The following is a 24,887-nucleotide window of genomic DNA, read 5'->3' as shown; positions in this document are numbered from 1 at the left end:
GACTTTTAAAACCTCCTTCAAGTTCAGGGCCATAAAACATATTTATTTTTGATGCAGTCCAAAATAAGAAAGCCTACAGAAAATGAAAAGATTACTGCGGCTGTATTTCAAATCCTAAAACTTTAGATTATCCTATAAATTTTGGATTCGAGAAAAAAACGGAGAGAGATGTTACAAAAACAAGTCTCGGGCCGAGAATTTGCCTCCTGCGGTACCGTGCTGGGAAAATATCACGCCAGTAATTGTCATTCCCTTTGCAGGGCCATGGGGCTGTTTAGATGGATTCCTCTTCTGAAATGCACGCGAGCCTTTGTGAAATAGATGCAGCGCGTGAGCGAGAGCTGGGTCTAAGGCTTGCAGGTTGGCAATTTGGGCGCAGGAGGGTACCCGCTAAGTTTCTTTTTTTGCCAATTGGACTTTTTCGCAAATTCACGGCTTGTCTGGCTCATGCCGCCTTTTAGCATGGAGGGCGGGGTCACTGTTTCTGGAGAAGAGGCAGGTAAGTCTACCTGCCTATATATCTATACACCTAAATAAATATATATATATATATACACCTATATAAATAAATATATATATATATATAGAGAGAGAGAGGAGAACCCATGACTTCTGCTATTATAAAGAAGCCTCAAGCTGTGTCTGTCGAAATACGCGATGCCCAGGGAAGCCAACGCTCACTATTTTAATTAGCCTGAGGCTGAGAAGTGGGTCATTAGGCACCGGCTGGTCCCTTTGAGCTGAGGAAAGGAAAGTGAGTGTCTACCAGGTGACAAAGGACCAACCTCCGAAGCTCCGGGGCAAAATTTCACCAAATCCTCTGGATTCTTGATGAGGCGCAGCCATCGGGGACGTTTCCAGCAGCAGGATAGACGCTGAGGTGTTTGGCCGCCTGTTTATCCACACGAGCCAAGCAGGGCTGTCCCCGGAGCTTGGAGTGCAGTGGACTTCATGGTGGGGAGAATTCATACCCCGTTGGGATTCGGGGCGCCGATGGCAGTGAAGGGGTGAGCTGCCCCCTATGAGCACGGCCGGGAAGCCGGACACCCTGCCCCGGGATGGGCAATTAGCTGCAGGACGAGGGAGCTGTCCCAGGGCGGACCACAGCCCGAGGCTGGTCCAGGAGTTGGCGCGATCAGAGGTGAGAGAGGCATAGCAGTGGGTCAAGCCGAGCAGGGGTTTCGTGTACGCGGCGCCCAGAGTAGAAGCAGACCCAGGCTGTGGGAAATACACATACGTCCAATTAACATCTTGGTTTTTTTCATAAACTTCACCAAATAAGTGGGACACTATTATCCGACTTTTTTGTAAAATACTCTTGGCAACGCGGAAGAAAACCAGTAGAGAGCTCGGCCTCTCCCGGAGGGCATGAGAGGCTGTCAGCACAGTGAGGGAGGCTTTAGGGTCTTGTCCAACGCCTGGTTTCTGCCTCCCGACCGCTGTCTTGGCCGTGGACATCTGCTTCCCCACGCGTGGGAGCAAATTAGCTTCTCCGAGGCGGGCCGCCCCGTGAGGCCTCCCGAGAAGGTCAATACTGTGCGTTGGCATCGACTTCGGAGAGAGCGGAGCCGCCGCGGGGTCGATGCTGGTTTTCTTGCCGTGACATATTTATTAATAATTTAGGTGCGAGCAGACGGCGGATGCCTCCTGGAGTTGGTGTTCGTCGGGAAGTGGTGTCCAGCAGCAGGAAAGGGGAAATTATTGAGCCAGGAGACCAAAATGTTAGATTGTGGCAGCAAAATCACGCCCGCTACCCCGGAGCAGGGCGACGATGCTGGCGAGAGCCCGGAGACCCCTGGCTGCCGTCTGCGCTGGGCGCTGCCCCGTGTGCGGTTAGGTTCTGCGGGCCGGGCTTTCGTGCTGTGAAAAGAGAGCAAAACTGCTCTTTTCCCATCAAAATGTCCTTTCAAGGTCATGCACTTGCCGGGTCCCAGACCTATTGCACCGATGTGGACGCTCCTCGGCATGTTTTTAAAAATAGCTCCTCCAGATCCTACCGCCTCTTCTTTGAATATTCTCCTTAGCAGCACATTTTCCCAGGGAGCCCAACTTGAGTTTGGGTGACGCAAGAAAAGAATCTTTATTTAGGAAAAATCTGTGTGCTTATGGAAAGGGTGGGGGAGGCTGAGGGAAGAGCACTTGGGGGTGAGCACAGGAGAGAGCCAGGAAGCCGGGGTCTGTCCGTCGTCCTGAGCTGCAGAATCCCTGAGGAGGATGGGGTGACAGGTGCTCGGGGGGCTCCCAGAACACTGGAATTAGCAGTTTGTAAAGGACATGCAAACATATTAATAAGATCCTAAAGTTTCTTGCTGGCACGTGATGCTAGTGGATGGTGGCATCTCGGGTACAAGCTGACGCTTGTCCTGGAAGCTGTGAAGTGAATCCACGCCAGGAGAAGGCGCAGGGCATGGATGTGAGCTTGTTGGGAGGCAGGAAACCCTCCTGAGTGATTAGTCATGATTCATTCCAAAAGGGCACACCCCAGGCTGGAGTGCATGGAGCTGATAGGACACACCCCCATCTTATAACCATGGAGCAGAGGTTGGGCCCCGTGTAGACGCATCCAGTTTATAACTGAAAGGATTTGACCCAGAAATCTGTGGATTGGTGTGAGAGGCGTGTCTGCAGCTACTGGAGGGTGCTCTTGAGTCGCGTGTGGCAAAGCAAGGATGCCCAGAGGTTGGCCTGACCTGCTCAGGTAGATTCGGTCATGAAGGCATTTTGTATATGGGGCCAACAGCCACCGTTGTTGACTCTCAGATCACCCTCCTCCTCCAGAGGTGGCGCGGGTGGACCTCATCCTATCTCGCGAAGCCCTTAGGGTCAAACACTGAGATGTTCCTGACTGAGAGTAATTCAGCCTCAAGCTATGCATAGAAATTACGAGTTTCCAGGCTGCCCGGCTGACTTCAGACTGGCCAGTCCCTACAAACACACAGGCCAGCTCCTTAAATGTGAGTGTCTTCATGTAGACATAGGTAGGGATCTAGAGATGGCTGTTGATTAGAGGTGTCTGTCTCCATAGATCCATCTGTCTATGCCAGCTAGTCATCTATCATCCATCTGTCCATCTATGTTTTATCTATCCATCCTTCCTTCTACCCTTCCTTCCATCCATCCATCCATCCATCCATCCATCCATCCATCCATCCATCCATTTATTTATCCATTCTATCTATCTATCCATCCATCTATCCAGCTATCTTACATCTATCCATCCATCCATTAATCCATCCATCCATTAATCCATCCATCCATTAATCCATCCATCCATCCATCCATCCACTCATCCATCCACTCATCCATCCATCCATCCATCCATCCATCCATCCACCCATCCATCCATCCATTCATCCATCCATCCATCCATCCATTTATCCATTCTATCTATCCATCCATCTATCCATCTATCTTACATCTATCCATCCATCCATTAATCCATCCATCCATTTATCCATCCAGCCATCCATCCATCCATCCATCCATCCATCCATCTATCCACCATCTATCTAACCATCCATCCATCGTCCATCCATCATCCATCATCTACCTCTGAAAACCCCTTACTGATAAGTGAGTATGAAGAGATGGACCAAGATCATCAAGAGCTCAAATAGAAAATTTACTTGCAACACCAGTGTTCTTTCAAGCTGGCTGTGGCTTCGTTTCTCACCTCCAGGGCTTCTCTCTGGATGAGGTCACTGTGTTTTTTCATCTTTTATTTCCAAAAATATTCATGTGTTTGTTCAGAACCTTTACCATCATCTACTTCTTTTTCACTCCTGGTCTGTTTGTGTCTTCTCTAGTATTTCATTGTGGAAACAATATTATTTTCTTTATTTCAACAATGTAATGTCCCTGCAAAGAGTCAGTCCTTATCAGCCATTGAAATTAATTATGCAATTAATGTGTGAATGTGGTTGGTGTGCCTGCCGGTCACCTACCTATCCCTCGACTATCTGGCCATGCGCAAGAACAGGCAGCTTGCCGTATTTACAGCGGTAGCACGTGACCACTGACTTCTTGTGCCTTTGGGTTTTAAACCCAACTGTGAACTCGGAAGTCAGTGCTTACAAAAGCAGTAGAGCTCTATTAATTCATCGAGGTCACGCAATAAAATTGAAGAGGTTTGGTGCCAGAAAATCTCTTTACACAAACATAGCTCTTGCAATTTATGATTTAAGAGCAAAACGCAAAAAAGAAAGCAAGCAACTGTTTTAATCTCCACAAATGCCTGACATTATTCTTGGGCTGCATTCCGTAATGAAGAAATCTTTTTTTCCCCCCTCTGTAGTTCATGTGTGAATTTTAAGTTTGAAATGAAAGAGATGAATTTCTAGGAGAGAAAGAACAGATATAAAAAGATATGTAAATATAGAATGGAAAAGGTAGAAACTATATTACAAGATAAAGTAAGAAATGTGATCGCTTCCTAGACTGTCCTTTTTCTTTGAAAATATTTTGTTTGGTAAATTATTTTTCCTGGTTCCCTGCACCGCTGCAAATTTCTCTGATGCCTTTGTGATGATATTGCCGTGCAGACACCTGAATTATGTCAGACCTGGAGATCACATGAGTCTGTAACCATAGCAACGGACAGCACAGGTAATGGTTCTGATTTTATATAGATTCATGAGTCTTTAAAAGGAGACCTTTTCCATTTTAACAAAAAAAAAAAAAAACCGTCTCTGCCCTCTGGAATTAGGCGTGCTGAATCTTCTCACCCATTACAATCCTGTTTACAACTGATTGCGCGGGAATTAATGTGAGAGCAAATGAGATACAGTGGATAAAGTGTAGATTCTGTTTTGAAAATGTCGCAAGTAGAAGCTGCACCGAAGCAGAAAATCTGTCAAGTCAGAACTTCGCGATCGTGCGGTGAGTCGTCTAAACGATGCCGACACGTGACGGCTCGTCCACATCCCAAAAATCACGACTTTAAGAATTGAGCCAGTCGAGGGAGGCGGCCTTTGCTTTTCGCAAAGATCGCGTTTGGTGAGGTCCTGTCGAAATCCCCACGCGCTCTCAGTTGGCCACATCAGCGATGATGCGATGTTGTCGTATCGAAGATGTATCTTAATGAGCGCCGTTTAATCCGGTGTTTGCAGAGGTGATGTTGCCTAGTGCAGGCCTGGGTGAACAGTTTATTTTCTCCTACCTGCACCCCACTTTCTGGCACCCGGGAAACTCTCCAGCATGAGAGACGGAAATTCTGAGTGGGATGTCAACTTCTGGAGGCATCTGGTTGGCACTTTCCAGGGTGATAGTTAAAATGAAAACCATCATGATCGATCAATACGTCAATAAACGTCACTCTTGCTGTGAGCACCTCATTTGCTCCTTCCAGATGTCAGCTAGTCCCCACGGTAAATGACGCTGGATGTTGAAATCCTCCAACAGTGTCTCCCAGCCCAGATTACTTTCCTCACAGCCTCCTCTTGCTAGTACATTACCTTTAAGAGTGAATATTCATGGAGGAACCTTCAATGTACAAAACTCACTGAAGGAAGCCAATCCGAAGACCCCCAGGGGTGTGATTCAACTCTGTGACCCTGGAAAAGATGATACTGTGGAGTGTCGCTGGTCGGCCGAGGTCGGGAGGGGCGTGCACGGGCCAAGCGCAGGGGGTTTCGGGGTCGGTGCAAACCCTCGGTGTGGTATTATAATGGTGGCTGTATCCACATGCACTTCTCCAGCGCGTGGGATGGATACCCCTGGGGAGGACTGTAAGGTTTGGGGTAACGCTGCGTCCATACAGGCTCAGCAATTGTCACCGGTGAGCATGTGCCGGGGGCGATGGGGGGCCTAGGGGAAATCCCCAACTCCTTCTCTATGTTGTTTGTGCGCCCAAGAAATTAGGTCTTGAAAAAACCATCCACATTTCAGTGTCTCAGAAGCTTCGTCGTAGCTTCATCCGTCTCAGGGGTACCCCGAGTCCTTTGCCTCTGGGTGTCCAGGCAGGTGGGCGACGGAGCTCTGCAACCCTCCTTGCTTCTTCCTTTGTCGCGAGACTCCACAGCAGAACTAACTGTAGGACTTTGCTCTGGAGAATGTCTTCAGGTCCTCATGACTTTGACGTTCAACATCTAATTTTGTTGTGGCGATAAAGCAAAAGCCTCCCACGTAAAGAATCGGTGAGTTGTTTCTCTTGGGTCAGCAAAAGCCTGCCCTTCTGTTCTTAGCTGTCCTTGGGTTCAGGGATCTGGAACTTTCTAGAAGACATCTCCCTCATCTTTCTTCCCGACATTGTGGCCCACGTTCTACGGCGAAGGGGGGGCCCAGCAGGTGAATCCACGAGTCTTATTTTCCCAGGAGACCTGGGAGGCTCTGAGGAAAAGGTCGTTTAGTGACGAGATCCTTTTGGGAGTCCTGGATTAAGTAAATTTACGAGGCTTTTGGTTTTCAGTGTTGGCCGCTTTGCTTTTAAGACGGTGACTCGCGAGAGCGTTGGGTGTACAGAGCCCCATCTCTGCGAGGCTGACGTAAAACATGCCAGTTGATAAACGTGTGGGCCTGCAAAATCTTGCTTTCCACGACTCACCTAAATCTGCTAATAAATATCAAGAGAGTGCTGTAAGGAAGCGCATGCTGAGGCATTCTGGCTTTTGCGAGCTGATGAGGGGGCGCAGCTGAGAGGCAGTGGACGGTGTCTCCAAGGCCAGCCTGCAGAACCAGCAGGGAGCTCCAAGGGGTCATCCTGCCAGCTTCTGATTTAATTGGTCTGGAGAGACTCTGGCTGCTGGAAAGCTGTCCAGGTCACTGCAGCGGGCAGCCCAGGCTGGGGACGAGGGCTTTGGCCTTCGTGCAAAATCAGATTCTCCAATTGCTTTGCAACCACCGTGCTCCCAATTAATGGGGTGATTCTTTGCAGCTGTGACTCGGATGGGAGATGATAATGGGGTAAAGGGTGAGGGTTGCGCCTTCCCAGTGGCCTAGGGGCTCTCAGCACTGTCACGGCTGCGGCTGAGTTCAGTCTCTGTCCAGGGAGCTACCCACAGGGTGCAGCAGACCTCTGGTCTCGCCCGCTGCTCCCCTCAGCGGTGGATTTCAGTAGATCGGCCTGCTCTGCCCCTACTCTGTCTCTGGGGAGTCCTCGCACCCCCACACGTCTGGCCTGCACCCCAGTTTCTCTACACAGTGAAAAAAGGGTTGGGAATCAGTCACTAGGGAGAAAAGTGAAGGGGAGACACAGTCATTAGGGAAAACTTAAAACCCTGCGTGGGTGTTAGGAGGAGCTGAGGCTCCTGAGAGGTCACGAGAAAATGTATATAAATAAAGACAGGGGAAGACTTCGCCTTCCTCCACGGGGAGCTTTGCTCTCTGCAGGCCTGGTGACCTGGGCAGGTCGGGAGGTGGCTATTTGCCTTCCAGGGCGCAGGCTGCTGGGGCAGGTGTGTGCCTCACGTGGTCCCTCTCGCCCGTCGGCGTCCATAAACAGCCATCAAGGTAAACACGGGGTCCTGATTTCTAAATGCTACATTAACACTCGACATAAAACACATTCATCAAGAGTCAGAGGCGCACCAGTGCCGGCATCCGTGAACCCCATTCTCAGTTACAGACTTCCCCCTCATGCAATTGCTGCTCTTTTGTGGGGTGCAGGTCCCTTACCTGGCAGCTGGTGTGCAGCCGTCTCTCTGCAGGAGAAGGCGGTCTCTGTCCCCATCTGAAAGCATCAAGCAGGCTGATTCCCTGGCCCCTCCGCTGTCCCTTTGGCTACACCCCTCCCTCCCCATCCAGTGCAGAACACAAGTCCAAGACCCTTTTTATTTCTTGTAAGACCCTGTCCACTTGCAGAGCCATCGTGTGGATGATAAATCTACAGGCGTGACCGAGAAAATGCAAAAGCAGCTTTTTTCCTTTGAGGTTTTAGGCTTTGGATCTGAAAGTCGTTGCTTTATTATTTTCATCCTGAAAGCGTTTTCTTTCTCTCTTACCCCATGGCCAAGCCGACCGAGGGACTCTGAGCAACAAACACCGGAAGATTTTGATTCTGTTTTGTTTCCTCTTTGGCTAACATGGAGTTGACGACATCTGCTCAGGGAAGAGCTGCTGGGCGGGGACTCCGAGGCCGGGGGTTGCGGAATCAGCTGCGGGAGGATGCACTTTGGGCTTGAGGCTTTTCCGACGGGGGTTCGAGGCCGAACTCTGCTGTTAGCTGGTCACGTGCCCCACGGTGAGCCGTGTCTCCTGCAGCTCCCTCCACCCTCCTCATGACTCTGGCCTGCAGCGATGGAGAAGCAGAGCAGGGACCGCTTGGCAGGAGGCACACAAGCCTGGGACAGAGTACGGAGTGGTCTTGCCTGCAGCGTTTCCCTTCTGGCTTCTTCTCTGCAGCACCAGCCTCCTGGCTTGCGGCTCTGGGCTGGGGAGGCCACAGGTGTCCAGAGTGGGTTTCTCCTCGCTCCAGACCTGAGCTGCAGGCCTGAGCTCCCTGCCCCAGGTCCAGCCTCCCCCTAGAATCCACTCGCCCGCTGCCCCTTCCTTGCCCGTCGTGAAGTCGCCTTCAGGCTAAGCTTGAACAAGGCGCTCCAGGTGGCTGCCATTGTGCACAGAGAACAAGTCTGCTCATTTCTCAAAGGAGACGAAAAGCACACAGCCACAAAATAGATTTCTATACATTGCACACCACTCTCGTGCCACGTGAGCTCTTCTCCGGTGATTCAGTTCCAAGGACTCTCCCCACCCGTGGCCCGAGGCCATGCCTCGTCCTTGGAAGGGGTCTCGTCTTACTTAGCACCGTTCTAGCTGCTTTTCAAAGATGTCTGTTGTGTGTTTTGTTCTGCCTAGTAGAGTCGGCTGTTTGCGTGTCCTGGTTTACATAAATCCCTCGCGGGTGGAGATCAGGTTACACGCCATCTTGTTATTTTCTCACAATGTCTTTGCTAGAAACAACAGTCCCTCTGTGGACAGAGACCTCAAGCAGGAAAACTGGATCTTGTTCATGTTTTCCTCTCTCGGGAGCCTTGAATGAGAAATGCGTCGATGTGCACTTGTACGCGGGTTGGTTTCTTTTTTTTTTTTTAATGAGCGGTTCTTTAATTAAACATTTGCAGTTTAATGAAACTGTTAAGTTTGTGGAATCATTTTCATCCATCTGGTGGAATATAATACTCAAAGCAAAAAAAAAAAAAAAAGACTTCTTAAAATGTACGCTTATCGAAAAATTCTATTTGGGGCGTCTGCGTGATATAAACAGACTGAGGAAGAGACAGGAAGGGCGGCAGGAACGGGACTTTTATTCCTGACGGCAGCATCAGTAGCTAAAGTTTTCTTAATCGGGTGAAAGATTGATCCTGTTTTCAATAGCTGTTTTGTTTTTTTTTATTGTTAACTGAGTCATATCTGGCTATTTTTACCTTCTTTGAAGTTCCTGCGGGGAGCTAAAAACTGGGAACGAAAAGCATCCTACGAAAGCCTGCTTCCCCTGAATGCAGGAAAACTTTTGCTTGTAGGATTTTAATTTGCAAGACACAATTTAGAACACTACGGAGATTTCTCTCGAAGCCAAGAGCCTCATCATTCCTTTCTCATTTGACAAGTGCAGAGTGAGAGTAAATATTTCTTAATTTAGAGGAAGGTGAGGCTATTTTTCAAGTGAGCCCCCAAATTAATCCTCCGAGCAGACATTACTTCCTCCATCACATGTCTGCCTTAAATATAGGACCTGCACAGATGAGGCCAAGGCAAAAATAGCTTCAGATTTAAATAGGTGATATTGTCTCATAGAGAAAAGATGAGTCTCGTTGGTGATATAAAAGCAGATGTTTTTTATGCTTCCGAGTCCAGTGGCCTTATTTTTTCATGCATTTCCTCTGCTGGGGATGTAATTAATGGGAAGGTTTAGGTGTGTCCTTCACAAGCTGTTTGTCATTCCTGTAGGACCGAATCGCCTGCTAACACTGGACCAGAGCTATATTTTTGGCCGCCGACCCCTCTATGTCTACTTAGATCACTTATTTAACTGCATCCTGTTTTGTTCTAGAAGCTTCAGAGGAAGTAATGCATGCTCGGAAATATCATCCTGGCTGATGAAGGTTAACAGGTCAAGGGACATTTCCAGATAAGAAACTCGATTCTGGTAATATATTCCACGAAGTAGCCAGTATCCAACTATTTCCATTCAATGCACATGCTCCTGTGTGCACAGATGTGCATAATTGCACATTTAATGCTGGGTCCCCCAATCCAGCCCCAGCGAACCCAATCCAATGTACTTTCTTGACCTATCTGGTGACAGGGTCCTGTGGCTCCTGCCGTCACCAAATACCAGGCTGGGTAGCTTAAAAACTACAGAAATTTATTCCTCGCAGGTTGGGAAGCGCAAGATGCAGGCGTTTTTGGTGAAGATCTGCTTCTTGGTTCCTAGATGGTGTCTTCTGTGTGTGTCCTCACCTGCTAGGAGGGATGTGGAAGGGCCCTGGGGTCTCCATTGCAAGGAACTTATCCCACTCACGGGGGCACCACCCTCAGGACCTTGTCCCACTCCAGTCACCTCCCCTTAGGTGCCCTCCAGATGCCAGCCCGGTGGGGACCAGGGCTTTGACGTAGAAATTTGAGGGGTGCAGCATTCAGTCTGTGGACCCTCCCATTTGAGGTGAAATTTTTAGCTCACCCTTCGAGACCTCATCTTTGTTTCTAACACACAGGACTGGGAGGGAAACATCGAAAAGTGATAGCCACACTACCAGGGAAGGGAATCCTCTCCTTGAAATAATCTAACAGGAATTCCAGGCTGTGCGTGGTCAGCACTGCTGGAGTGTGGGTTTGAAAGGATGGAGCTAGGAGGAGCAAGATTCCTGTGAAGTAAGGCCCCCATGAGGAACCATCCGAGAAGTGCTGTTTTAAGGAGGACAAGAGGACAGGAAAACAGAGATGGAGAGAAGCATGTGAGCACCAGAGAGAGAGAGAGGAGAAACTCAGATCACCTGCAAATCTGGTCCCAAAACACACACACACACAAATCCTAAAGTTGGAAGTGACAATCTTCCAAGTTAACCACAAATTCAAAAGTTGAGAAGATGGTTAGGTGAGATTACTTATTATGGAGAACTCTGTCACCAGGTCGATGTGAACTGGATGCTTGAGGAGCTAACCAGAGGCAGTGGTATATATATTTGAGGACATGAGTAGAGCAAACAGGCATGAAACAGGAACAGGCAGAAAGCAAACAAGAACAGGTGGTATAAAAATTGAGGTGAAAGCTACAGGGCAAAGGTAACAGTGAATCTGCTCATGATTCTCTGCTGCATCGGGGTCCCTGGCAGGCTTTGAATGGGGTGTTGCGGGTTCCACCACCCTCCTGACTGATAGCAGTGTCCCCTGACCTTCCAGGTTGGCGCACCAGCTAATTCAGTCTCAGGAAATATAAGGTGGCCAGATGCCCAAGACTGTAAATCTACTTCGCAGAAGAGCTGTGTTTGGATCCCAATTCCTGGTCCAATCCTCTTCCTACCAACCCAATAATGGTCCCCATCTCAGGTTGAATTATTTCTCCTTTCAGTCTGTCGGGACGGCAGCCTGTCCATGGATACTTGGTTCATATTCGCCTGTGTTTTATTTGCCTTTAGCTGGGATGACGTTGGATGATTACACAAATCAGCTGCAGGAAAAATCAGAGTCATCAAATCCTCAACACTAGTTTTCTCCTTCAAAAGTAATTGTCTACATAACCGAAAATAATGTGTAATTTCTAGCAATAATAAAATCTTCCTTTGTGGGGAAGGAAGTCTCCTGGGTCTTTTTTCTGGCTTACTGCTCTTTGCAGACAACGGCACCTGCCTGCCTCACGAGGCTGGCAGGTGAGAACAGGGATGGATGCAGCGGAGAGCTCCTTGTCCTGGATTCAAAGGGACTTTGCTGATGGAGGCATTTGGTTCTGCCATGTCTGCCAGCACTTTATTTATCCTCCTCTTCCCGGGAGGTTCTCTGCCTGAGGCATCTCATGACGTATCCGCCCCCGGGACTGGGTGCTCTGATCAGGAGAGGTTCTGCTCCCAGCATTGGGTGCTCTGTTATCTTAGTCCTTTATTTTCCTCTGCACAGTTGTTCTTGACCTGAGCGCTACGGGCGCCTGGTAAACATTTTTGACTAAATACTCTATGGCTAAGAGAAAATATTTGGAGATAAACTAGGCCGTTGTTTCAACAAAAATACATCAGACGCTCAGTAAATCAAACACAGAAAAGCTACAGACGGATACCGGGGGAGGTGGACATCGGCGCAAGTCTCCAGCAGTGCAGATCAAAACTAGACACGGTTCTTTCATCCCTTGCCTGCACGTGCTCCGTACAAATCCGGGGCTCCCTGCGTTGACAAAGTGCGCCGTCAAGAGAATGACAAAGACGAAACCCTTTGGAAAACGTTCCCCACCCGAGAGTGTTGATTAGAGAGGTCCGTCCTACCTCACCCACATCTTGAGACCTGGCCGCTTTCTCCCCGATGAATAACCCGTGAATGTGTAATTCCTGATCCTCGAGGGAAAACGAGCAAAGTCATGGCATTGGGCGTGCGACCTGCCCATGGAGATGTGGCGCCTCCTCTGTTCTTTTCGCTGCTGGATACAAAAACGTCACCTCTGCACAAGAGAGCCTCCATCCCAATGAGCTGGGAAAACACGGGAGTGCGCTGGCCCCGTTGAAACTCTGGGAAGCAGCAAAGGAGGGAGATGCACCTGCAATCGAAGGCGCTGGCGTGGGAGCTCAGCCGTGGGCATGAGTGGGCTGGGGTGCGTGGCCCCTGGAAGTCTGCGATCATCACACGTGAATTGTCTGCGTGGTTGTCCCCCTGGGGCACGGCCTCCTTGATCAAGCCTTGTGAGTGAGCCCCGCAGCCCCCGATGGTGTAGGAGCAGAGCTGTTGGCCGTGCCCACAGCAGAGGCTTCCAGAGGAGCCTGGAAACCAAAAGGACATCGATTCTAATTTAAAATTCCTCCAGCCTCCCGCCCCCAGCCCCAGATTCTCAGATGCACGAGTCGCCCACAGAGATGCAGTCGCCGGCCTCATTCTTCATCCTAAAGGCTTTCTTTCAAAGACAATCCTCCAGCAAGTGCAGTGCCCTCCGCAGGGCAGCAGACCCCTCTGAGGTCCGCGTCTGTGTGGATGGTGGACGTGAAGGTGGCCCCCGCTTGGCTGGCCATGACTCTGCGCCCGATGACCTCGGGGAGTTTGATGTTGGCGTTAGCTGATTTTTTTTGGGGGGGGGGGTTGTCAAAATCTTATCCAGACCACCCAGAGGAAGAGGTGTGGGGTTGAGCATTTCAAGCACCCCAGGGTGGGGGCATCTTCCCCGTCCTTTTCACAAAGTCATTCTGGTCTCCCCCAGGGCCCGGGTGACGCAGCGATGGCCTCATTAGCACCCTCAGCCCCGCCAGCCGCCTCCGGTGTGACAAGCACGAACACGCTAATTTCCCGCAAGAGAGCCAGAGGGAACCGCGTCTCCTGCCCGAGGTGCGAAGCGGGGTCTGGGTGATCATTCTCACCCCACTTACGGCTTCCGAATTTACACCCCGAATTTACACCTTCCGAATTTATGGCCCCTGATGGGGCCGCTCGGGGCCGTGGAGGGTGGACTGTGGCTGCGCAACTCTCCATCCACCGTGTTTCGGGGGGATTTTGCGGCAGGGCGGGAGGGGAAAGCAGCTTCTTTCCAGCGCGGACGTGTTGAGTGTTGAGGGAGCGGCTCGGGGTCGGCTTCCGCAGGCTCTTGCTCGAGCTCAGCTCCTTTCCTCTCTGCCGCTGCCCAGGCCCCAGCTCAAGACGCGGGCGCTTCGTGCCGCAACTACGGGCTGGATCGGCCTCAGCTCTTAGAGCCTGAGCCGAAACCTCCCCAGCCCCGCAGCGAAGTGTTAGGATGGTGACACCAAAATAATAGGTGCAAGGTGTCCCCTCAGTCACCCATTGGGTATTTTCCTCACCCTCCATCCCTTTCACCACGGGACGGGAACGTCCTTGTAGGGAACCACGTCCCGGCTTCCTTGAGGGAGATGCAAAACCCTAGTCTTCCCCCAGGAGCCGCCATCCTTCCTGGGAACAGCCAACCTGTGGTCTTGTCCTGCCTCCCGCCTGCCACGCTGCTAGGATGCAGGAGCAGGGGCTCTGAGGGGCTCTGTGGGGTGCGATGTGGTTTGTGGAGTCAGTGGGTTTGGGGAGCGGGTCCTTGGGCTCACTCTGAGAAAGGTGTCAGCGGAGCTCCCGTGTCAGCAGCGCGCGGCGAGCTCCCAGGGGAGTTTCTCCACGAGACAGAGACGTTATATTTAAGGGGTGGGTTGATTAGAAAAGGGACAGAAGAGCAAGGGACACTTGCACGGACACCAGCGGGCAGGAAGGGCAGCCCCAGAAGGGAGAGGTTTGCTGAGAGGCCCGCGTGGTTGCAGGAGAGCAGCCTCCGCTGAGGGAGTCAGTGAGGAGAAGCCCCAGCGGGTGCAGGTCACAGGCAGGCAGGAGGCTGCTGCCCTGCAGAGGAGAGAGAGGGTGAAAGGAGGCACCTGCCTGGGCACAGGTGGGCGGTGGGAGTGCGGCCCCGAGCCAGGGCAGAGACCGCAGGGACACAGTCTTCCGTTGGGAGGGGTCACCCCTTGTGAGCCTTCGGTTTGCTGCTGACCTTGGATAACTGCAGAATCTTGAAGATCTTGAAGATCTTGAAGGATCCTGACATTGCACAACGGGCTCAATCTCCGTATCTTTATCTTTGGGGCCTGTGCTCCGCACGCTCCCTGCAGCATCTGCGACCTGCTTGGGTCTTACACTTTGTCATCTACGCGTTGGCACCTGAGGATCTTGGTTTCTGTGTCTGGGTCAGTGGCCACGCCCCGCCTCCCGCGGGAGCCAGGTTTCCGGTCTGGTGGCGCCTCCATTCCAGTTTTTCTATCCTGTCCTCCATCAGGGAAAACTCACCCAATGGCAGTTATTAACTGCGTGCACATGTTGTGACAGGTGGTCAACCTTCCTTGGCTTCGCCTCCCTGCAGCCCTGCCTCTTACTCGGCCCTGTCTTCTCTCTCCCTCCCTGCAAGGGTTAATCCGCTGTGTCAAGGCGGAGACGCATGCGGTCCTTGGACGGTTTGTGTTTGTCTCACTGGTGTGCGTTGTGTGTGGAAGGCCACTGGCTCTCAGCAGGCAGCTCCTTGCAGAGAAGGCAGCTCTGTGCCAGGTGGAGAATCCCCGGCTCCCCTGACCCTGACCTTGGACACTCAGAAACTTGTCAAAGGTCAGGAGTTTGTTCCTCCAGAGTCATTCTGGGGAATCCTGTAGATGTTTCTGGAACACAATCAACCTCCAAAGGAAACGGGATGATTTGGTGGTTAGGATGTTGGGTTTCATTTACTCCTCCAGTGTGGAAATGCCAAGGCAGTTGTGGGTGCAGGTGAGCGTGAACACAGACACTACCAGACAGAAACAAACAGAAACTCGAAACTCAACGACGGAATTTAGATTTGCATGGAGATTATTAATGAAAGGCATTGCCGCCAAAAAAAAAAAAAAAAAAAAGAAAGAAACAATCAATTTGCTGGCGTGTAGGAACCTGGGATGCTGTCCCAGAATGCAGAAAATAAGAAAAAAAATCTATTGAAAAGGCAAGCGATTAAAATCATAAATGACAAAGAAAAGAATTCCGCTGTAATTAGTGCTCTTGAAGAGGGTTTGAAAGCAACTGGAGCAGGCGATGGGCCAGGTTGGCAATAAAAGAAAACTTCAGCAAAGTGGTGAAACAGCCCGACTCCACTTGGGATCCGTTCACTTGGGTTTTGGGCGAAGGTGATAGAAACAGAACCTGTCTGGGATGCTCCGCGCCAGCATAATTTAACGAAAAGGGAAAGACGTCTCCGAACACCATGGCTGACAGAGCAAGGATGCGATGGGAGGAGAGCCTGGGGTGGTCTCAGGCGTCCCTGGAATACCAAGTAATCAAATCCCCGTCCCACCTACCCGCAGCAAAGGGCCACGTCCTCGTGACCCCAGAAGCCAACACGAGATTTCAATCAAGTGCAGACACTGGGAAGGCAGCCTCGGGGGTCAGCGGTCCCCACCATGGACTGTCCAGCTAGCTTTTCTGGCAAAAAACCTTGAAAATAACATGCCAGTTTCCCACGATCTAGATTAAAATAATGAATAGGAAATTGTGGCTGATAATGAGCCACTGATTGAATTATTTGTTCAACTTTCTAGACGATCGTGGAAAATTTGATTGTAATTGAAAGAATGAATTCCGTGTAATTTCTGAAAAGGATGAAACGGGGAGGAATAATTACCGCTGTTGATGAGGCGTCTTCTCTCGACGCTCCTCGGGACGGTGGGGAGCACCCACGGCATCGCGTTTCCTCTGCCCCTTGGCGAGGTCGGTGGACGGCGTTTGCTTGTCTGGCTGCGGGGTGGAGCGAGGCGGGGGCTGGACTTGGTTATTGGCTTCGTGGGTCGAGGCCAGAGATGCAGATGGGAGTTTGGGGGTGCAGGGCCTGGGTTCCTGCTGAGAGCATAGCATGTGCTTGAAGTCCTGACAGTGTTTGTCATGGATGAGTTCTGCGTCTACCCGGGTGGGCCAAGCGGTACCCGGATAGTCAAGTCGGGGTGTGTGTCTGTGACGGAGATTAGCATTTGCATGTGTAGCCTGCATAAGGCCTCCCACCCTCCCAGCAGGTGCGGGGTCCAGGCAGCTTGCTGAGGCCTAACCAGACCAGGAGGTGAGGAGGGAGACGCCTGGACTGGACCCGGGCTGGACAGCTGGGCACAACGGGCAGCTGGCTCTCTCTCCAGCAGCCGCTCCCCTGGTTCCTCAGACACTGCACGTGGGCTGAGCCACAAGCTCACCGCAATAAAGAAATGTTAGAAGGAAAACAAGGTGTGTTCATGGGACACATTTGCAGTATCCAAAGCAGAATTAGGGGCAAATCCCATTAAATTCAAGACAAAGAAGATTAAAGGACATTGGGAAGTCGACAGCACGCGCTCCTTTTCCGCTTCTGAAATCCATCATGAGCTCGAGCGGGGGGGGAAATTGCGAAAAACACTTTCAGAAGGAAAGCTTGTCTGTTTTCAAAGCCATCCCTCAATAATGGGGGATTTTTCCATTTAAAAATTGTTAATCGGGGTGAAAGCATCCTGCCGGAAAAGGGCCGGGCATCTTTGGTGAATTTATAGGCACCATTTGCCAACCCGATCCAATTTTTCTCTTGTTGCAACTGCTTCATTAATTTCATGTGCAAGAAATAAATATTTGATGTGCAATTAGTCGGAGATTATTATGGCCATAATGGAACCTTTCCAAATAAACAGCTGCTCCGGCGCTCGGCGTGCAGGGGAAGCGGCACGGAACCGAGCGACACGCCAAGCGGCCGAGGAGGGAAGGTGAAATCCTCCGTCCCCGAGCGAGGTGGCTGTTCCTTGGGAGGTTTGCTGAGAGCTGAGCAGAGCAGAACAGCAGCAAAGCTGCCCCCCTCAGCCAGCACCCAGCTCCCGGCGGCCCGCGGAAAACATTCGCACCCCAGAAGAAAAAGTCACGAAGACAGATGCGGGCCCGTCCTGCCGTCCTGCCATGCACATGTGGGTTCTTGCACTGTTGACCGTGCCACCTCATGGCATGGAACCGCACCAGGCCAGCGTCAAGCTCCCTGCGAGGTCCACAGAACGGCCCCTTCCTTCTCTTCAAGGTCCAGGGGAGAACAGAGCTGGGGTGGGTCCCCTGGGCCCTGGGGCCACCAGAGGCCACCGCCTCTCAGCCCCAGGGCAGCGCCCCGGCAGCAGCAGCTCAGCAGGCGTCTGCAGGGTCTGCTCTTCTGGAGGAGGGACTTGGCACGTTCTGCGGGTAGGGAGCGAGGTGGGGTTGTACAAGCGCTTGTCCACGGGGCTGATGTCCACGGGGCTGACCTGTGGCCCCTTCGCCATCCTCCACTCGGCTCACCACAAAGCTGATGCCTTTTTCTGAGCGTTTCTACCCCTCGTTTTAGATGCCGCGGGTAAGCGGCGTCACAGAGTGTATGTGCTTTTAATTATGGAGGGCCGCTAATCGAGTATTTGCCAGTCTGTAGTGAAACCATATTTAACTATGTGTGACAAGGTACTCAGCTTGTTTGATTTCATGGCTGAAATGCCTTCACCTTAATCATATACATGTAACCATGTGTGTAGCATACATTCATATATCTCATATATTCATATATATCTCATATATTTATATATCATACATTCATATGTCTCATATATTCATATATATCTCATATATTCATATATCTCATATATTCATATATCTCATATATTCATATATATCTCATATATTTATATATCATACATTCATATATGTTATATATTCATATATATCATATATTTATATATCATACATTCATATATCTCATATATTTATATATCATATATTCATATATCTCATATATTTATATATCATACATTCATATATCTCATATTTATATATCATACATTCATATATCTCATATATTCATATATATCTCATATATTTATATATCATACATTCATATATCTCATATTTATATATCATACATTCATATATCTCATATATTCATATATATCATATATTTATATATCATACATTCATATATCTCATATATTCATATATATCTCATATATTTATATACCATACATTCATATATCTCATATATTCATATATCATATATTCATATATGTCATACATTCATATATCTCATATATTCATATATATCTCATATATTTATATATCATACATTCATATATCTCATATATTTATATATCATATATTCATATATGTCATACATTCATATATCTCATATATTCATATATATCTCATATATTTATATATCATACATTCATATATCTCATATATTTATATATCATATATTCATATATGTCATACATTCATATATCTCATATATTCATATATATCTCATATATTTATATATCATACATTCATGTATCTCATATATTCATATATATCTCATATATTTATATATCATACATTCATATATCTCATATATTTATATATCATATATTCATATATGTCATACATTCATATATCTCATATATTCATATATATCTCATATATTTATATATAATACATTCATATATCTCATATTTATATATCATACATACATTCATATATCTCATATTTATATATCATACATTCATATATCTCATATATTTATATATCATATATTCATATATCTCATATTTATATATCATACATTCATATATCTCATATATTTATATATCATATATTCATATATCTCATATTTATATATCATATATTCATATATCTCATATATTTATATATCATATATTCATATATCTCATATTTATATATCATATATTCATATATCTCATATATTTATATAGCATATATTCATATATCTCATATTTATATAGCATACATTCATAGATCTCATATATTTATATATCATACATTCATAGATCTCATATATTTATATATCATACATTCATATATCTCATATATTTATATATCATATATTCATATATCTCATATTTATATATCATACATTCATATATCTCATATATTCATATATCTCATATATTTACATATCATATGTTCATATATATCATATATTTTTCTCTCTCATATATTCTGTGTGCATATGTGTGTATATATATATATATATATATATATAGTATATATTCTCTGTGTGTGTATATATATATAATTCATATAGGATTATACTCCCCAGGAAACTACGACCCATCTTTGTATGGCATTTGAAGGACGAGAGTCAATGATCATACGGGTGGGATGATTCACTTCAGGATCTGGCGTTTAAATCAGTAACGCCAGCACGTTGCAATCGAAGAATTTTAGAGTCTTCAGTATTTCCAGTGTTGATTCCCCCGTGACAGCGCAGCCGCCCTCTCAGACATGCTGTTGCTCCTGTGGGTCACTTTCCCTTTTCTGAACCCACAAAGTAACGGTAAATAGTCGCTCCACACAGCAGCGACTGCCTGTTTTGCTGCTGCCTGTTTCTGGGGTTCTCGGGGGTGCAGGGGGAGCAGCAGATCTGTGTCCACAAATAAAAGTGTGCGCTTTCTCTTACCCGCAAAGGAAAATATTGGACCGATGCCTGTCTGGCTTATGTCTCAGCCAGCGCCCCATCCCTACCCCGGATTCATGGGGGGCCCTCGGAGGACCCAGGACCCCAGATCCCACGTTCTCTTGGCACATCCTCGCTGCGTCTGGAGAGCTCTGGTCTTGTCTGTTCTTGTTCGGGTGTTAAGATTTCGGTCTCAGCTTTTTCCTTAGACTCTCTCTTTATTTTACGTTTTTTCCAAATGTCCAAAAATGCAGGAAATCAGCTGAGATTTCAGGCTGAGGTCATTTGAGGAAGTGAGAGGCTGCATCTGGGACGTGCGCGGGACGCCGTGCCAGGCCTGGCGGGGCCGTCTTGCCCAGGGCCAGGGCCTGTCTCGGCCACGGAGGGTTTCAGAGGGCGCAGGCTCCTCCTGGACACGCCCTGTTGCTTTTTCGGGATCGTCCCGGGTCTCCTGCCCATTCCCCCCTCAAATCCCGATTGAACCTCTTTATTTTTTGTTTCATCTCGGCCACACTTCATCTCGTCCTCGCTAATTCTCCCCAATCCTCCCTGTCCAGACACTCCTGTGCCACCGACCCTGGCTGTTTCCTTGGCTCGGTGGCTCTGCTCCCTGCGGCCCCAGCGTTGTTCCTGCCGAAGCCGACCCCAGACGCCGGCGCAGCGACCCCAGAAGGGAGGACGAGGCACGCAGGGCCAGGCCTGCCTCCAAGGAGCAGGGCGTGCAAGGCCCCGTGGCTTAGCATTCCCCGCCTTCCGTTCCGCCTTCCCTGCGTTTTCCAGTCTCCCCTCAGGACTTATTTAATCATAGCTATCGTAGCACTTAATTAATTTCCATTGAATATGGCCTCCAAAGATCTAGCACTTAAACGCAGGGGCTACAGGTTTCCATCAATGACTTCCCTGGCCACTATTGAGCTATTTACCCGCAGTGCAGAAAACACACACGGTCTCATTAATCTCTCCCTGGTGCACCCTGACGCCCGCCTCCCGGGCCGCAGCGTGAGGCCCATCGAGTTTCCGATCTCATCTATTATTTAGAGGCCGCCATTGATTCATTCACAGCTTCTCCCGGGTCACAAGTCCGGTGATTCATTAGCCCACGTTCGGCTCGCCGCGGGGACAGGGCAGGGGGTGGAAGCGCCGGTTCCCCGAGGGAGGCTCTGCAGAGCCAGCGGCCCGCGGACACTGTCTGGGGAGGACGGTGCGCAGTAGCCGGTGCTGCTGGAGAGACGTGAGCCCTGAAATCTTGGCTGACTTCCCGCGCTTTGTATGTTTGTTTCGGGAGAGGCGCAGCCCCCCTCAAGGAGATGTGCCCGCAGCACGGCTTCGAGGCCCGTGTCTGCAGCTGGGGCAACAGGGTGTCCTATGAAGCAAGAAGGGGTCAAAATCTGAGGTTCCCGGGCCCCACCTGGCCCGGCTGGAGCTGCTGAGCGTGGGGTAGGGGGTGAGGTTTCAGATGCTGTCCCTGGTGCCTGTGGGCGCCTCTCTCTGCTGACCTTGCTTTGCTTTGCTTTTCTTATTTATTTATTTATTTATATTTATATCTCTATTTATTTATTTATTTATTTATTATTTATCTTCTTTATTTATTCATGCATACCAGAACCAGGGTGCAGACCAGATGCGCGGGAGGGTGAGAGGATTTACCAGAGACAGAGTGGGGAGCAGAACAGGCAGACTGACTAAAGTACACTGCTGAGGGGAGCAGCGGGCGTGACAGGAGAGGTCTGCCGCACCATGTGGGTATCTCCCTGGCCGGCGGCGATCAGCCCACGCTGCAGAGGCTGCGGACAGCTTCACAGCACTGCACTCCACCCGCTGCGCCACTGGGGAGGCCCCTGACCTTGCTTTCATAGGTAGGCGTCGCCCTTGTGCGTGGACATAAGCATCTATTTACCCTCACGTGCCACGGCTGATATTTTATCGGAGCAATCGCTGAGCTCAGGCACGTTTGCTTATGAAGAAGAAGGGCTGCAATGCATGCACAGAGCAGCCAACTTTAGAGGCCAAAGGAAGAAAGAGCAGATAAGTTTTTAAGGATGAGTTCGCCTTTCCTGAGTCCCCTGCGTGTCTTCTTTTTGTTCTATTCGGTCTATACATCATGCTAAGACAGAGGCTGACTCTCTGGGCCTGCCGGCCTGGGTGGTCATTTTGAGATGATACATTAACACGTCAGCTGAGAGCTTCTCTGCTCTCCAGGGGACCTCACGGTGGGGAGCTTGATCTTTGCCCGGGAGGGGCACATGCAACCTCTGAAGTTCTGCTCCCCGCAGAGAATTCCTGGGGAGGGCGTCTGGCTGTCAGTAGCTGGAGGAAGGTGGACGAATAATGAGTGACTTTGAATGAGGCCTTTAGCCTGCACAGTTTTCAAGGTCAAAGGACTTCAGCTTCGCATAAAAAATTCTATCTTGCTGATATGGAACTTTGGATAGAAATGATGTCGTCTAGGGCCTCCCTGGTGGCGCAAGGGCTTAAGAGGCAACCTATGGAGCTGTCCGCAGCCACTGCAGCACGAGTTCGATCCCAAGCTGGCCAGGGAGCTACCCACATGGTGCGCAGACCTCTCCTGTCGCACCCCCTGCTCCCCTCAGCAGTGTATTTCGCCAGTCTGCCTGTTCTGCTCCCCACTCTGTCTCTGGTGAATCCTCTCACCCCCACACCTCTGGCCTGCACCCCAGCTCTTGTGTGCATCAATAAAAAAATCTTTTTTTAAAAAAAAGAAACGATGGAGTCCAGAGTTCTATGGAGAAATCAATAACCTGTAGGACAATTATTCGCCGCCTAGAATCCAACCTCTGATGACCCAGGAGGAGAGTCTGGGGTCTCATGCAGGCGCAGGACCATCCTCTGTGCCTGAGAATCTCCTCTTGACTCTCAGGGTGAGGCTGAGCTCCCCGGTCCCATCCTGTGGGTCTCCCCTCTATCCTGGATGGGGGTCTCCCCTCTGTCCCGTCTGCCCCATGAGAGTCCTTTAGGGCTCCCGCCAGCCGGATTCTCCGTCCATGTGTGGCTGGACTGTTTCCCTTGCACGCCTGTCTGATGTTGTCCAGGGAGCTCCCGCAGCCTGAGACACCCCCCGATGACTCACCCTCCTCTCGTGCAGTCGCAGCTGCCCCCACTGAAGTCACTGCGAGGGCCTGATGCCCGGCTGCGTGGACTCTGCCTCCCCACACTGCCTGCGCGCTGCATTCCAGATGCTGAATGACTTTCTTAATGAGTCAGAGGAGGGGAGCAGGTTCCTCGTCAGGCTCAGGACGTCTTTACGCGCTTCCAAGGGTGAACGAGAATCCCTCTAAGGACTCTGAGCACCATGGCGGCCCCCAGCCAGCTGCAGTGTGAGCTGCCAGGGAGCCTGCAGAAATGCAAATTCCCGTCTCTCCGGAGCTGGGGAAGCTGAGCTGGCATGCTAAGGAGCTCCGCGGGGTTCCTTCCTGCACCGGCTAAGTGTGGCCTGCGCCCCTCAAAGCTTTGGTCTGGACAGCTTGCAAAATGCACGACTCTCCCTCGCTGGGAAGCTGCTGCTGGAGCTGCCGCATGTGTTCACCGTTCCCGATCCCAGTTCAAACTCCGGGGAGGTGTGGGGTGAAGAGGCTACACCGCCGGCTTTATGGGGCCGAGTTCAAGCGGGAGGTGGCGGAGGGAGAGAGGCAGGAGCTGTGGCTGAGGAAGGGCGTGACGAGGGGCTGCAGGGGCGAGAGTGCGTGCAGCATGTGAGGCGTGTGAGGCGTGTGAGGCAGGCGCCGGCTCGTCTGGACGGAGCGGGAATCTGGAGCCTCATGGGAGCACAAGCCCCAGACTGGAGAAGACCTTTGCAGGGGACATATTTAGCCAAGGGCTGGTCCTCAAATATACAGACAACTCCCTAAATGGAGCAGTAAGGAAACAGTCGGATCTACCGACAGGGACGATTTACAGACCCTCGCGACAGGCCAAGAAGCATCCGAGGAGACTCCCCTGGCCACTGCCATTAGGGGAAGGCAACTAAACAAGGGGACCACCGCACACCTGTTAGGGTGGCCCCCACCCAGAACACTCACGCGCCCATCACCCGTTTTGTGGGTGAAGAATGGAGCAACAGGATCCCTCGTCCGTCGCCGGAGCCGATGGTGCTGCTGCGGCCCCGTGGGAAGGCAGTGTGGTGGCTCGGGGCAAACACAGTGTCCCCGCCAGATCCAGCGGTCTTGCTTCGTGGGGCCCACCCAGAGGCGTGGAAAGCGGCACCCAGCCCACAGGCCTATCTCCAGAGCGGCTTTCTCCATCCTGCCCCGCGCGGAGGCCGCCAAGAGGCCCTTCAGCAGGTGGAACGGAGAATGGAAAATAGCCAGGCGTGCGCCAGCAGCTGCTACTCAGCGCTGAAAACAGCGAAGCCCGCAAGCTGAAATGCACGTTTCCAGGCGCGGAAGCCGATCTGGAAGGCGGCACGTGCTACAAGTCCAGCCGTACGACATTCCAGACAAGGAGAGAGGATGGAGACAGTTAAACTAGAACCAGGGGTGGCCAGGGGTTGGGGGTGGGAGGGATACGTGGACACAACACAGAGTTTCAGGGCTGGGAGGCCAAACCCATAAGCCCACAATGGCCAGCGAGACCCTCAGTGTCCAGCAAGGGCTTTGCACACTTTAGTTCCTGCACAGAACACCTGCACCCCTCCGGGGGGCGCCAATGGGGGGTAGGCTGAGTATGTGGGGGGCGGAGGGTCTGTGGGCGTCTGTGTTTGCTGCTCGCCTTGACTGTGGATGTGAAACTGCTCTCACAATTAAAGGATATTTTGTTTTAATTTGTTTAAGATTTATTTGTTCATGCATACAAGAGCTGGGGTGCAGGCCGGAGCTGTGGGGGGTGAGAGGAC

The 24,887-nt window shown here is 50.1% G+C and overlaps 1 protein-coding gene across 10 annotated transcripts in view; it reads left to right on the top strand.

The window, feature by feature from the left end:
* Window positions 1–24,887, top strand: part of STS (steroid sulfatase) — a 375,016-nt gene that overhangs the window by 249,679 nt on the left and 100,450 nt on the right. The window contains exons 11-12 of one of the 10 annotated variants that reach the window (XR_008552059.1): window positions 9,986–10,081; window positions 11,335–13,602. The exons of 8 other annotated variants lie outside the window; for them this stretch is intronic. The gene's annotated coding sequence lies outside the window, so the exon portion shown is untranslated. Of the gene's footprint in view, window positions 1–7,949; window positions 9,028–9,985; window positions 10,082–11,334; window positions 13,603–24,887 lie in introns of those variants that run through there. One more of the 10 variants, XR_008552060.1, reaches the window with a different exon arrangement.

This window comes from Talpa occidentalis, unplaced genomic scaffold, assembly GCF_014898055.3.
Source record: "Talpa occidentalis isolate TD23 unplaced genomic scaffold, MPIMG_talOcc4v2.1 talOcc4.15, whole genome shotgun sequence".
In the NCBI taxonomy this organism is placed as follows: Eukaryota; Metazoa; Chordata; class Mammalia; order Eulipotyphla; family Talpidae; genus Talpa; species Talpa occidentalis.
This window is presented reverse-complemented; position numbering and strand designations above follow the sequence as displayed.